Genomic DNA, 13472 nt, shown 5'->3' on the forward strand with positions numbered 1-13472 from the left:
AAGCCTGGTTCTGTAGTGTGTTGAGAATCAGAAAGGTAGTCTGTAGTCAGCGAACTACAGGGAAGCCTGGTTCTGTAGTGTGTTGAGAATCAGAAAGGTAGTCTGTAGTCAGCGAACTACAGGGAAGCCTGGTTCTGTAGTGTGTTGAGAATCAGAAAGGTAGTCTGTAGTCAGCGAACTACAGGGAAGCCTGGTTCTGTAGTGTGTTGAGAATCAGAAAGGTAGTCTGTAGTCAGCGAACTACAGGGAAGCCTGGTTCTGTAGTGTGTTGAGAATCAGAAAGGTAGTCTGTAGTCAGCGAACTACAGGGAAGCCTGGTTCTGTAGTGTGTTGAGAACCAGAAAGGTAGTCTGTAGTCAGCGAACTACAGGGAAGACTGGTTCTGTAGTGTGTTGAGAACCAGAAAGGTAGTCTGTAGTCAGCGAACTACAGGGAAGCCTGGTTCTGTAGTGTGTTGAGAATCAGAAAGGTAGTCTGTAGTCAGCGAACTACAGGGAAGGCTGGTTCTGTAGTGTGTTGAGAATCAGAAAGGTAGTCTGTAGTCAGCGAACTACAGGGAAGGCTGGTTCTGTAGTGTGTTGAGAATCAGAAAGGTAGTCTGTAGTCAGCGAACTACAGGGAAGGCTGGTTCGGTAGTGTGTTGAGAACCAGAAAGGTAGTCTGTAGTCAGCGAACTACAGAGAAGGCTGGTTCGGTAGTGTGTTGAGAACCAGAAAGGTAGTCTGTAGTCAGCGAACTACAGGGAAGCCTGGTTCTGTAGTGTGTTGAGATCCAGAAAGGTAGTCTGTAGTCAGCGAACTACAGGGAAGCCTGGTTCTGTAGTGTGTTGAGAATCAGAAAGGTAGTCTGTAGTCAGCGAACTACAGGGAAGGCTGGTTCTGTAGTGTGTTGAGAATCAGAAAGGTAGTCTGTAGTCAGCGAACTACAGGGAAGGCTGGTTCTGTAGTGTGTTGAGAATCAGAAAGGTAGTCTGTAGTCAGCGAACTACAGGGAAGGCTGGTTCTGTAGTGTGTTGAGAATCAGAAAGGTAGTCTGTAGTCAGCGAAGTACAGGGAAGGCTGGTTCGGTAGTGCGTTGAGAACCAGAAAGGTAGTCTGTAGTCAGCGAAGTACAGGGAAGCCTGGTTCTGTAGTGTGTTGAGAATCAGAAAGGTAGTCTGTAGTCAGCGAACTACAGGGAAGCCTGGTTCTGTAGTGTGTTGAGAATCAGAAAGGTAGTCTGTAGTCAGCGAACTACAGGGAAGCCTGGTTCTGTAGTGTGTTGAGAATCAGAAAGGTAGTCTGTAGTCAGCGAACTACAGGGAAGGCTGGTTCTGTAGTGCGTTGAGAACCAGAAAGGTAGTCTGTAGTCAGCGAACTTCAGGGAAGGCTGGTTCTGTAGTGTGTTGAGAACCAGAAAGGTAGTCTGTAGTCAGCGAACTTCAGGGAAGGCTGGTTCTGTAGTGTGTTGAGATCCAGAAAGGTAGTCTGTAGTCAGCGAACTACAGGGAAGGCTGGTTCGGTAGTGTGTTGAGAACCAGAAAGGTAGTCTGTAGTCAGCGAACTACAGGGAAGGCTGGTTCGGTAGTGTGTTGAGAACCAGAAAGGTAGTCTGTAGTCAGCGAACTACAGGGAAGGCTGGTTCGGTAGTGCGTTGAGAACCAGAAAGGTAGTCTGTAGTCAGCGAACTACAGGGAAGGCTGGTTCGGTAGTGCGTTGAGATCCAGAAAGGTAGTCTGTAGTCAGCGAACTACAGGGAAGGCTGGTTCTGTAGTGTGTTGAGATCCAGAAAGGTAGTCTGTAGTCAGCGAACTACAGGGAAGCCTGGTTCTGTAGTGTGTTGAGAATCAGAAAGGTAGTCTGTAGTCAGCGAACTACAGGGAAGGCTGGTTCTGTAGTGTGTTGAGATCCAGAAAGGTAGTCTGTAGTCAGCGAACTACAGGGAAGGCTGGTTCTGTAGTGTGTTGAGAACCAGAAAGGTAGTCTGTAGTCAGCGAACTACAGGGAAGGCTGGTTCGGTAGTGTGTTGAGAACCAGAAAGGTAGTCTGTAGTCAGCGAACTACAGGGAAGGCTGGTTCTGTAGTGTGTTGAGAATCAGAAAGGTAGTCTGTAGCCAGCGAACTACAGGGAAGGCTGGTTCTGTAGTGTGTTGAGAACCAGAAAGGTAGTCTGTAGTCAGCGAACTACAGGGAAGGCTGGTTCTGTAGTGTGTTGAGAACCAGAAAGGTAGTCTGTAGTCAGCGAACTACAGGGAAGGCTGGTTCTGTAGTGTGTTGAGAATCAGAAAGGTAGTCTGTAGTCAGCGAACTACAGGGAAGGCTGGTTCGGTAGTGTGTTGAGAATCAGAAAGATAGTGTGTAGCCAGCGAACTACAGGGAAGGCTGGTTCGGTAGTGTGTTGAGAATCAGAAAGGTAGTCTGTAGTCAGCGAACTTCAGGGAAGGCTGGTTCTGTAGTGTGTTGAGAACCAGAAAGGTAGTCTGTAGTCAGCGAACTTCAGGGAAGGCTGGTTCTGTAGTGTGTTGAGAACCAGAAAGGTAGTCTGTAGTCAGCGAACTACAGGGAAGGCTGGTTCGGTAGTGTTTTGAGAACCAGAAAGGTAGTCTGTAGACAGCGAACTACAGGGAAGGCTGGTTCGGTAGTGTGTTGAGAACCAGAAAGGTAGTCTGTAGACAGCGAACTTCAGGGAAGGCTGGTTCTGTAGTGTGTTGAGAACCAGAAAGGTAGTCTGTAGTCAGCGAACTACAGGGAAGGCTGGTTCGGTAGTGTTTTGAGAACCAGAAAGGTAGTCTGTAGACAGCGAACTACAGGGAAGGCTGGTTCGGTAGTGTGTTGAGAACCAGAAAGGTAGTCTGTAGTCAGCGAACTACAGGGAAGGCTGGTTCTGTAGTGTGCTGAGAATCAGAAAGGTAGTCTGTAGTCAGCGAACTACAGAGAAGGCTGGTTCGGTAGTGTGTTGAGAACCAGAAAGGTAGTCTGTAGTCAGCGAACTACAGGGAAGCCTGGTTCTGTAGTGTGTTGAGATCCAGAAAGGTAGTCTGTAGTCAGCGAACTACAGGGAAGGCTGGTTCTGTAGTGTGTTGAGAATCAGAAAGGTAGTCTGTAGTCAGCGAACTACAGGGAAGCCTGGTTCTGTAGTGTGTTGAGAATCAGAAAGGTAGTCTGTAGTCAGCGAACTACAGGGAAGGCTGGTTCTGTAGTGTGTTGAGAACCAGAAAGGTAGTCTGTAGTCAGCGAACTACAGGGAAGGCTGGTTCGGTAGTGTGTTGAGAATCAGAAAGGTAGTCTGTAGTCAGCGAACTACAGGGAAGGCTGGTTCGGTAGTGTGTTGAGAACCAGAAAGGTAGTCTGTAGTCAGCGAACTACAGGGAAGGCTGGTTCGGTAGTGTGTTGAGAACCAGAAAGGTAGTCTGTAGTCAGCGAACTACAGGGAAGTCTGGTTCGGTAGTGTGTTGAGAACCAGAAAGGTAGTCTGTAGTCAGCGAACTACAGGGAAGGCTGGTTCTGTAGTGTGTTGAGAACCAGAAAGGTAGTCTGTAGTCAGCGAACTACAGGGAAGGCTGGTTCGGTAGTGTGTTGAGAACCAGAAAGGTAGTCTGTAGTCAGCGAACTACAGGGAAGGCTGGTTCGGTAGTGTGTTGAGAACCAGAAAGGTAGTCTGTAGTCAGCGAACTACAGGGAAGGCTGGTTCTGTAGTGTGTTGAGAATCAGAAAGGTAGTCTGTAGTCAGCGAACTACAGGGAAGGCTGGTTCGGTAGTGTGTTGAGAACCAGAAAGGTAGTCTGTAGTCAGCGAACTACAGGGAAGGCTGGTTCTGTAGTGTGTTGAGAATCAGAAAGGTAGTCTGTAGTCAGCGAACTACAGGGAAGGCTGGTTCTGTAGTGTGTTGAGAACCAGAAAGGTAGTCTGTAGTCAGCGAACTACAGGGAAGGCTGGTTCTGTAGTGTGTTGAGAATCAGAAAGGTAGTCTGTAGTCAGCGAACTACAGGGAAGGCTGGTTCTGTAGTGTGTTGAGAACCAGAAAGGTAGTCTGTAGTCAGCGAACTACAGGGAAGGCTGGTTCTGTAGTGTGTTGAGAATCAGAAAGGTAGTCTGTAGTCAGCGAACTACAGGGAAGGCTGGTTCGGTAGTGTGTTGAGAACCAGAAAGGTAGTCTGTAGTCAGCGAACTACAGGGAAGGCTGGTTCTGTAGTGTGTTGAGAATCAGAAAGGTAGTCTGTAGTCAGCGAACTACAGGGAAGGCTGGTTCTGTAGTGTGTTGAGAATCAGAAAGGTAGTCTGTAGTCAGCGAACTACAGGGAAGGCTGGTTCTGTAGTGTGTTGAGAACCAGAAAGGTAATCTGTAGTCTAAGAACTACGGGGGAAAGCTGATTCTACTGTGTTGGAAATCAGAAAGGTTTTGGCGTTTAGCCTGTGTAATTTAGATAGGTCGAGTTGACTTATTTATATTATTGGTCAGTGTAAGAGTAAACGGGGGAGAGAACCCTAATAATCTTTACTGCAACAAAAATAACATAAGGAAAAGATAAGCTTGTACCAGAAGTAATGTGTCAAAAAAAAAAAAAGAGCAACACATTTTGAAGGAAAATAAGTTTGAAACCGGAGCGACGTACAGGGAGCATACAACCCCCCTGTTGCGTCAGCTCCACTGGCTGCCGATCCAATTCCGAGCACAATTCAGAGTGCTGGTTTTGACCTACAAAACCCTATACGGTTCCGGCCCAGTGTATTTGTCCGAACGGATCTCCCTCTACGTCCCATCTCGAAGCTTAAGATCTTCTGGGGAGGTCCTGCTCTCGACCCCGCCACTGTCACAAGTGAGGCTGGCGGGGACAAGGAGCAGGGCCTTCTCAGTGGTGGCCCCCCACCTGTGGAACTCACTCCCCGGGGAGATTAGATCGTCATCTTCCCTTTTGGTGTTTAGGAAAAAACTGAAGACCTGGATCTGGGATCAAGCCTTTGGTCATTCTGACAGCTAACTGAAGGATCTGATGATAGACAAGGACAAATATTTACGAATCGATTCGTTAAGATGGCGCCCGCGTTGGCGCATGCGCAAAGCATTTACGAAATTTCGTTATTCATAAAACCGTCAATAACGAATCGATTTGTTAAGATGGCGCCCGCGTTAGCGCATGCGCAAAGCGTTTACGAAATTTTGTTATTCGTAAAAAATCGTCAATAACGAATCTTTTTTTAGAATATTTTTTGAATTTTTTGAAGAATAAAAGAAAGATATTTTTCAGAAATATTTAAAAATGGAAAATTAACAAAATGCTCGCCCTGCTGTGGAGCAAACAGCCACAGGACAGGGACAAACGATAGCGCACAGGCACACAAGGGTCTTTTCTTTTTTTAGAATATTTTTTGAATTTTTTGAAGAATAAAAGAAAGGTATTTTTCAAAAATATTTAAAAATGGAAAATTAACAAATTAACAAAAACCGCCCTCGCTCTCCCAACAACAATGAATGAATGAAGCAATGTGAATTAAGGAATGCAAAAATGAAAGCAAAAAATTAATCAATGCAAGGAATGAATCCAAGCCAACCAAGCCAAGCCAATCCAAGCCGCCCTCCCAGACCTCCCGTCTTCTCCCTCGCCTTCGCAACAATGAGCAATGCGGCCACGCGGAGCCGCTTTTAAAGGGCTGCCCGCCCAATCACAATCAGCCACGGTGCACTGCTTGGGTGCTTGGGAGCGCCGGATTGGCTCCCAGGGCACCCAGCATCCTCCATCCCTAAACGTCATTTCCGAAAGGGGCAGAAGCTCGTAAAAAGGATGGAGGATGCCGTTTCGATATTGAAAAACCCTTCCGGGTTTGAAAATATGTTTTGTATTCATTTTGTAATTGTTAAAAATAACGAATATTTAACAATATTACAAAATTAACGAACGAAACCGCCCAGGCCTACTGGTTTATGACATATTATAAATGTCACCTCTGAAGAAATGTGCCTCTAAGAGCTAAGAAACATTGAAACCATTAAGCTTCTTCTATACTTCAAAAAACTTGTTAAAGTTTCTTCTAAAGCCAAGTCTCTGTTACAAATACTTTCAAATGTAACCTCTGAAGATATGTGCCTCTAAGACGGTGTTTCTCAACCATCCTAATGCTGCGACCCCTTAATCCAGTTCTTCATGTTGTGGTGACCCCCAACCATAAAATTATTTTTGTTGCTACTTCACAACTGTAATTTTGCTACTGTTATGAATTGAAAGGTTTTGGCGTTTAGCCTGTGTAATTTAGATAGGTCAGTCGACTTATTTATATCATTGGTCAGTGTAAGAGTATAACGGGGGAGAGAACCCTAATAAGAATCTTTACTGCAACAAAAATAACATAAGGAAAAAATAAGCTTGTACCAGAAGTAAAGTGTCAAAAAAAAAAGAGAAACACATTTTGAAGGAAAATAAGTTTGAAACCTGTTTAGTGGAAGGAATAGTGCTCTTAAGAGTTGGTTTATGACATGTTATAAATGTAACCTCTGAAGAAATGTGCCTCTAAGAGCTAATAAACATTGAAACCATTAAGCTTCTTCTATACTTCAAAAAACTTGTTACAGTTTCTTCTAAAGCCAAGTCTCTGTTACAAATACTTTCAAATGTAACCTCTGAAGATATGTGCCTCTAAGACAGTGTTTCTCAACCTTCCTAATTGGGGGGGGGGGGGATAATTGATTTTTGTCATTTGGGAGTTGTAGTTGCTGGGATTTATAGAACACCTACAATCAAAGAGCATTCTGAACTCCACCAATGAGGGAATTGAACCAAACTTGGTACACAGGACTCCCGTGACCAACAGAAAATACTGGAAGTTTTTGGTGGGCATTGACCTTGAGTTTTGGAGTTGTAGTTCACCTACATCCTGAGAGCACTGTGGACTCAAACAATGGATGGATCGGGACTAAACTTGGCACAGATACTCAATATGCTCTCAGGTGAACTCTAGTGGAGTTTGGGAAAAGAGGCATTGACATTTGGGAGCTGTAGTTGCTGGGATTTATAGTTCACCTGCACTCAAAGTGCCCCTTGAATCCCACCAACAATAGAATTGGGCCAAACTTCCCACATAGAACCCCATGATCAACAGAGAGAGGGAAGGAAAGAAGGAAAGACAGAAGTATGGATAGAAGCAAAAAGCGAAGGAAAGAAGGAAAGAGGTAGAGAAGGAAGAAAGGAGAAAAAGAGGGATGAAAAGAAAAAGGGGGAAGGAAAGAAAGGTAGAGAAGGAAGGAAGAGAAAGTAAGAAAAAAAGAAAGGAAGTAAAGAGATAGAGAAGGAAGGAGATAAAGCGAGGGAAGGAAAGACAAGTATGGATAGAAGCAAAAAGCGAAGGAAGGAAGGAAAGAGGTAGAGAAGGAAGGAAAAGTAAGAAAAAAGGAAATGAAGGAAAGAGGTAGAGAAAGAGGGAGAGAAGGAAAGAAGGAAAGAGAAGTATGGATAGAAGCAAAAAGTGAAGGAAGGAAGGAAAGAGGTAGAGAAGGAAGAAAGGAGAAAAAGAGGGATGAAAAGAAAAAGGGGGAAGGAAAGAAAGAGGTAGAGAAGGAAGGAAGAGAAAGTAAGAAAAAAGGAAAGGAAGGAAAGAGGTAGAGAAGGAAGGAGAGAGGGAGGGAAGGAAAGACAGAAGTATGGATAGAAGCAAAAAGAAAAAGGGGGAAGGAAATAAGGAGGTAGAGAAGGAAGGAAGAGAAAGTAAGAAAAAAGGAAAGGAAGGAAAGATAGAGAAGGAAGGAGATAAAGGGAGGGAAGGAAAGACAGAAGTATGGATAGAAGCAAAAAGCGAAGGAAGGAAGGAAAGAGGTAGAGAAGGAAGGAAAAGTAAGAAAAAAGGAAAGGAAGGAAAGAGGTAGAGAAAGAGGGAGAGAAGGAAAGAAGGAAAGAGAAGTATGGATAGAAGCAAAAAGTGAAGGAAGGAAGGAAAGAGGTAGAGAAGGAAGAAAGGAGAAAAAGAGGGATGAAAAGAAAAAGGGGGAAGGAAAGAAAGAGGTAGAGAAGGAAGGAAGAGAAAGTAAGAAAAAAGGAAAGGAAGGAAAGAGGTAGAGAAGGAAGGAGGGAGGGAAGGAAAGACAGAAGTATGGATAGAAGCAAAAAGAAAAAGGGGGAAGGAAATAAGGAGGTAGAGAAGGAAGGAAGAGAAAGTAAGAAAAAAGGAAAGGAAGGAAAGATAGAGAAGGAAGGAGATAAAGGGAGGGAAGGAAAGACAGAAGTATGGATAGAAGCAAAAAGCGAATGAAAGAAGGAAAGAGGTAGAGAAGGAAGAAAGAAAAAGAGGGATGAAAAGAAAAAGGGGGAAGGAAATAAAGAGGTAGAGAAGGAAGGAAGAGAAAGTAAGAAAAAAGGAAAGGAAGGAAAGAGGTAGAGAAGGAAGGAGAGAAAGGGAGGGAAGGAAAGAAGGAAAGACAGAAGTATGGATAGCAAAAAGCGAAGGAAGGAAGGAAGGAGGTAGAGAAGGAAGAAAGGAGAAAAAAGGGAAGGAAAGAAAGAGGTAGAGAAGGAAGGAAGAGAAAGTAAGAAAAAAGGAAAGGAAGGAAAGAGGTAGAGAAGGAAGGAGAGAAAGAGGGAGGGAAGGAAAGAAGGAAAGACAGAAGTATGGATAGAAGCAAAAAGCGAAGGAAGGAAGGAAGGAAAGAGGTAGAGAAGGAAGAAAGGAGAAAAAAGGGAAGGAAAGAAAGAGGTAGAGAAGGAAGGAAGAGAAAGTAAGAAAAAAGGAAAGGAAGGAAAGAGGAAGAGAGGGAAGGAGAGAAAGAGGGAGGGAAGAAGGAAAGACAGAAGTATGGATAGAAGCAGAAAGCGAAGGAAGGAAAGAGGTAGAGAAGGAAGGAAGGAGAAAAAGAGGGAGGAAAAAAGGGGGGAAGGAAAGAAAGAGGTAGAGAAGGAAGGAAGAGAAAGTAAGAAAAAAGGAAGGAAGGAAAGGTAGAGAAGGAAGGAGAGAAAGAGGGAGGGAAGGAAAGAAAAGTATGGATAGAAGTAAAAAGTGAATGAAGGAAGGAAAGAGGTAGAGAAGGAAGAAAAGAGAAAAAGAGGGATGAAAAGAAAAGGGGGAAGGAAAGAAAGAAGTAGAGAAGGAAGGAAGAGAAAGTAAGAAAAAAGGAAAGGAAGGAAAGGTAGAGAAGGAAAGAGAGAGAAGGAAAGAGAAGTATGGATAGAATCAAAAAGCGAAGGAAGGAAGGAAGGAAAGAGGTAGAGAAGGAATAAAGGAGAAAAAGAGGGATGAAAAGAAAAAGGGGGAAGGAAAGAAAGACGTAGAGTAGGAAGGAACAGAAAGTAAGAAAAAAGGAAAGGAAGGAAAGAGGTAGAGAAGGAAGGAGAGAAAGAGGGAGGGAAGGAAAGAAGGAAAGACAGAAGTATGGATAGAAGCAAAAAGCGAAGGAAAGAAGGAAAGAGGTAGAGAAGGAAGAAAGGAGAAAAAGAGGGATGAAAAGAAAAGGGGGAAGGAAAGAAAGAAGTAGAGAAGGAAGGAAGAGAAAGTAAGAAAAAAAGAAAGGAAGGAAAGAGATAGAGAAGGAAGGAGAGAAAGAGGGAAGGAAGGAAAGACAGAAGTATGGATAGAAGCAAAAAAGCGAAGGAAAGAAGGAAAGTGATAGGGAAGGAGGAAAGGAGAAAAAGAGGGATGAAAAGAAAAAGGGGGAAGGAAAGAAAGGTAGAGAAGGAAGGAAGAGAAAGTAAGAAAAAAGGAAAGGTAGGAAAGAGGTACAGAAGGAAGGAGAGAGAAGGAGAGAAGGAAAGAGAAGTATGGATAGAAGCAAAAAGTGAAGGAAGGAAGGAAAGAGGTAGAGAAGGAAGAAAGGAGAGAAAGAGGGATGAAAATAAAAGGGGGGAAGGAAAGAAAGAGGTAGAGAAGGAAGGAAGAGAAAGTAAGAAAAAAGGAAAGGAAGGAAAGATAGAGAAGGAAGGAGATAAAGGCAGGGAAGGAAAGAAGGAAAGACAGAAGTATGGATAGAAGCAAAAAGCGAAGGAAGGAAGAAAGGAGAAAAAGAGGGATGAAAAGAAAAAGGGGGAAGGAAAAAAGGTAGAGAAGGAAGGAAGAGAAAGTAAGAAAAAAGGAAAGGAAGGAAAGAGGTAGAGAAAGAGGGAGGGAAGGAAAGAAGGAAAGACAGAAGTATGGATAGAAGCAAAAAGCGAAGGAAGGAAGAAAGGAGAAAAAGAGGGATGAAAAGAAAAAGGGGGAAGGAAAAAAGGTAGAGAAGGAAGGAAGAGAAAGTAAGAAAAAAGGAAAGGAAGGAAATATGTAGAGAAAGAGGGAGGGAAGGAAAGAAGGAAAGACAGAAGTATGGATAGAAGCAAAAAGTGAAGGAAGGAAGGAAAGAGGTAGAGAAGGAAGAAAGGAGTAAAAGAGGAATGAAAAGAAAAAGGGGGAAGGAAAGAAAGAGATAGAGAAGGAAGGAAGAGAAAGTAAGAAAAAAGGAAAGGAAGGAAAGAGGTAGAGAAGGAAGGAGAGAAAGAAGGAGGGAAGGAAAGAAGGAAAGACAGAAGTATGGATAGAAGCAAAAAAGCGAAGGAAAGAAGGAAAGAGGTAGAGAAGGAAGAAAGGAGAAAAAGAGGGATGAAAAGAAAAGGGGAAGGAAAGAAAGAGGTGGAGAAGGAAGGAAGAGAAAGTAAGAAAAAAGAAAGGAAGGAAAGAGATAGAGACGGAAGGAGAGAAAGAGGGAGGGAAGGAAAGACAGAAGTATGGATAGAAGCAAAGAGCGAAGGAAGGAAGGAAAGAGGTAGAGAAGGAAGAAAGGAGAAAAAGAGGGATGAAAAGAAAAAGGGGGAAGGAAAGAAAGAGGTAGAGAAGGAAGGAAGAAAAAGTAAGAAAAAAGGAAAGGAAGGAAAGAGGTAGAGAAAGAGGGAGGAAAGGAAAGAAGGAAAGACAGAAGTATGGATAGAAGCAAAAAGCGAAGGAAGGAAGGAAGGAAAGAGGTAGAGAAGGAAGAAAGGAGAAAAAGAGGGATGAAAAGAAAAAGGGGGAAGGAAAGAAAGGTAGATAAGGAAGGAAGAGAAAGTAAGAAAAAAGGAAAGGAAGGAAAGAGGTAGAGAAAGAGGGAAGGAAAGAAGGAAAGACAGAAGTATGGATAGAAGCAAAAAGGGAAGGAAGGAAGGAAAGAGGTAGAGAAGGAAGAAAGGAGAAAAAGAGGAATGAAAAGAAAAAGGGGGAAGGAAAGAAAGGTAGATAAGGAAGGAAGAGAAAGTAAGAAACAAGGAAAGGAAGGAAAGAGGTAGAGAAAGAGGGAGGAAAGGAAAGAAGGAAAGACAGAAGTATGGATAGAAGCAAAAAGCGAAGGAAGGAAGGAAGGAAGGAGGTAGAGAAGGACGAAAGGAGAAAAAGAGGGATGAAAAGAAAAAGGAGGAAGAAAATAAAGAGGTAGAGAAGGAAGGAAGAGAAAGTAAGAAAAAAGGAAAGGAAGGAAAGAGGTAGAGAAAGAGGGAGGGAAGGAAAGAAGGAAAGACAGAAGTATGGATAGAAGCAAAAAGCGAAGGAAGGAAGGAAAGAGGTAGAGAAGGAAGAAAGGAGAAAAAGAGGGATGAAAAGAAAAAGGGGGAAGGAAAGAAAGAGGTAGAGAAGGAAGGAGAGAAGGAAAGGGAAAAAAAGGAATGGAAGGAAAGAGGTAGAGAAGGAATGGGAGAAAGAGGGAGGGAAGGAAAGATGTAAAGAGAAGTATGGACAGAAGCAAAGAGCGAAGAAAGGAGAAAAAGAGGGATAAAAAAAGGGGAGGAAAGAGGTAGCGAAGGAAGGAAAGAAAAAATGGAAGGAAGGAAAGTACACGTGAAAAAGATCTTGGAGTTAAATATGAGCCGACTTCAGATCTGGACTACATTTGACACACAGACCCAACATGGCCAACTGTGCATAGAGACCTAGTTCAGGGGTGATTGTCCTTGGATCTGGAAGTTGTAGTTCACCCTTATCCAGAAAACCCTGAACCCAGTGGACTTCGAAGCTGGACTACACTTGACACACAGACCCAACATGGCCAACTGTGCATAGAGACCTAGTTCAGGGGTGATTGTCCTTGGATCTGGAAGTTGTAGTTCACCCTTATCCAGAAAACCCTGAACCCAGTGGACTTCGAAGCTGGACTACACTTGACACACAGACCCAACATGGCCAACTGTGCATAGAGACCTAGTTCAGGGGTGATTGTCCTTGGATCTGGAAGTTGTAGTTCACCCTTATCCAGAAAACCCTGAACCCAGTGGACTTCGAAGCTGGACTACACTTGACACACAGACCCAACATGGCCAACTGTGCATAGAGACCTAGTTCAGGGGTGATTGTCCTTGGATCTGGAAGTTGTAGTTCACCCTTATCCAGAAAACCCTGAACCCAGTGGACTTCGAAGCTGGACTACACTTGACACACAGACCCAACATGGCCAACTGTGCATAGAGACCTAGTTCAGGGGTGATTGTCCTTGGATCTGGAAGTTGTAGTTCACCCTTATCCAGAAAACCCTGAACCCAGTGGACTTCGAAGCTGGACTACACTTGATACACACACCCAGGATGACCAACTGTGCATAGAGACCTAGTTCGGGGGTGATTGTCCTTGGATCTGGAAGTTGTAGTTCACCCTTATCCAGAAAACCCTGAACCCAGTGGACTTTGAAGCTGGACTACACTTGACACACAGACCCAACATGGCCAACTGTGCATAGAGACCTAGTTCGGGGGTGATTGTCCTTGGATCTGGGAGTTGTAGTTCACCCTTATCCAGAAAACCCTGAACCCAGTGGACTTTGAAGCTGGTCTACACTTGATACACACACCCAACATGGCCAACTGTGCATAGAGACCTAGTTTGGGGGTGATTTCCCTTGGATCTGGGAGTTATAGTTCACCCTTATCCAGAAAGCCCTGAACCCAACCGACATTGGATCTGGACTACATTTGACACACAGACCCAACATGGCCAACTGTGCATAGAGACCTAGTTCGGGGGTGATTGCCCTTGGATCTGGGAGTTATAGTTCACCCTTACCCAGAAAGTCCTGAACCCAGTGGACCCTTACTCCTATCAGGGAGTTGTAGTTCACCCTTACCCAGAAAGCCCTGAACCCAGTGGACTTCGAAGCTGGACTACACTTGATACACAGACACACACTTGATACACACACCCAAGATGGCCAACTGTGCATAGAGACCTAGTTTGGGGGTGATTGCCCTTGGATCTGGGAGTTGTAGTTCACCCTTATCCAGAAAGCCCTGAACCCAACCGACATCGGATCTGGACTACACTTGACACACAGACCCAACATGGCCAACTTTGCATAGAGACCTAGTTTGGGGGTGATTGCCCTTGGATCTGGGAGTTATAGTTCTCCCTTATCCAGAAAGCCCCGAACCCAACCGACATTGGATTTGGACTACACTCGGTACACAGACCCAATGTCGCTAACTTTGAGTACTGGCGGGTTTTGGGGAGGATTGACACATGATTTTGGGAATTGTAGTTCACCCAGATCCTTATGCATTTCATTAAAAAAAAAACAAAAGGAAAGAATGAGATCCC

At 44.1% G+C, this 13472-nt stretch overlaps 1 protein-coding gene across 1 annotated transcript in view; it reads left to right on the forward strand.

Moving 5' to 3' along the window:
- Nucleotides 1-13472, forward strand: part of PRDM2 (PR/SET domain 2) — a 77828-nt gene that overhangs the window by 14032 nt on the left and 50324 nt on the right. The window lies entirely within an intron of this gene.

The sequence above is a fragment of the Anolis sagrei genome, chromosome 13 (assembly GCF_037176765.1).
Source record: "Anolis sagrei isolate rAnoSag1 chromosome 13, rAnoSag1.mat, whole genome shotgun sequence".
Lineage (NCBI taxonomy): Eukaryota > Metazoa > Chordata > Lepidosauria > Squamata > Dactyloidae > Anolis > Anolis sagrei.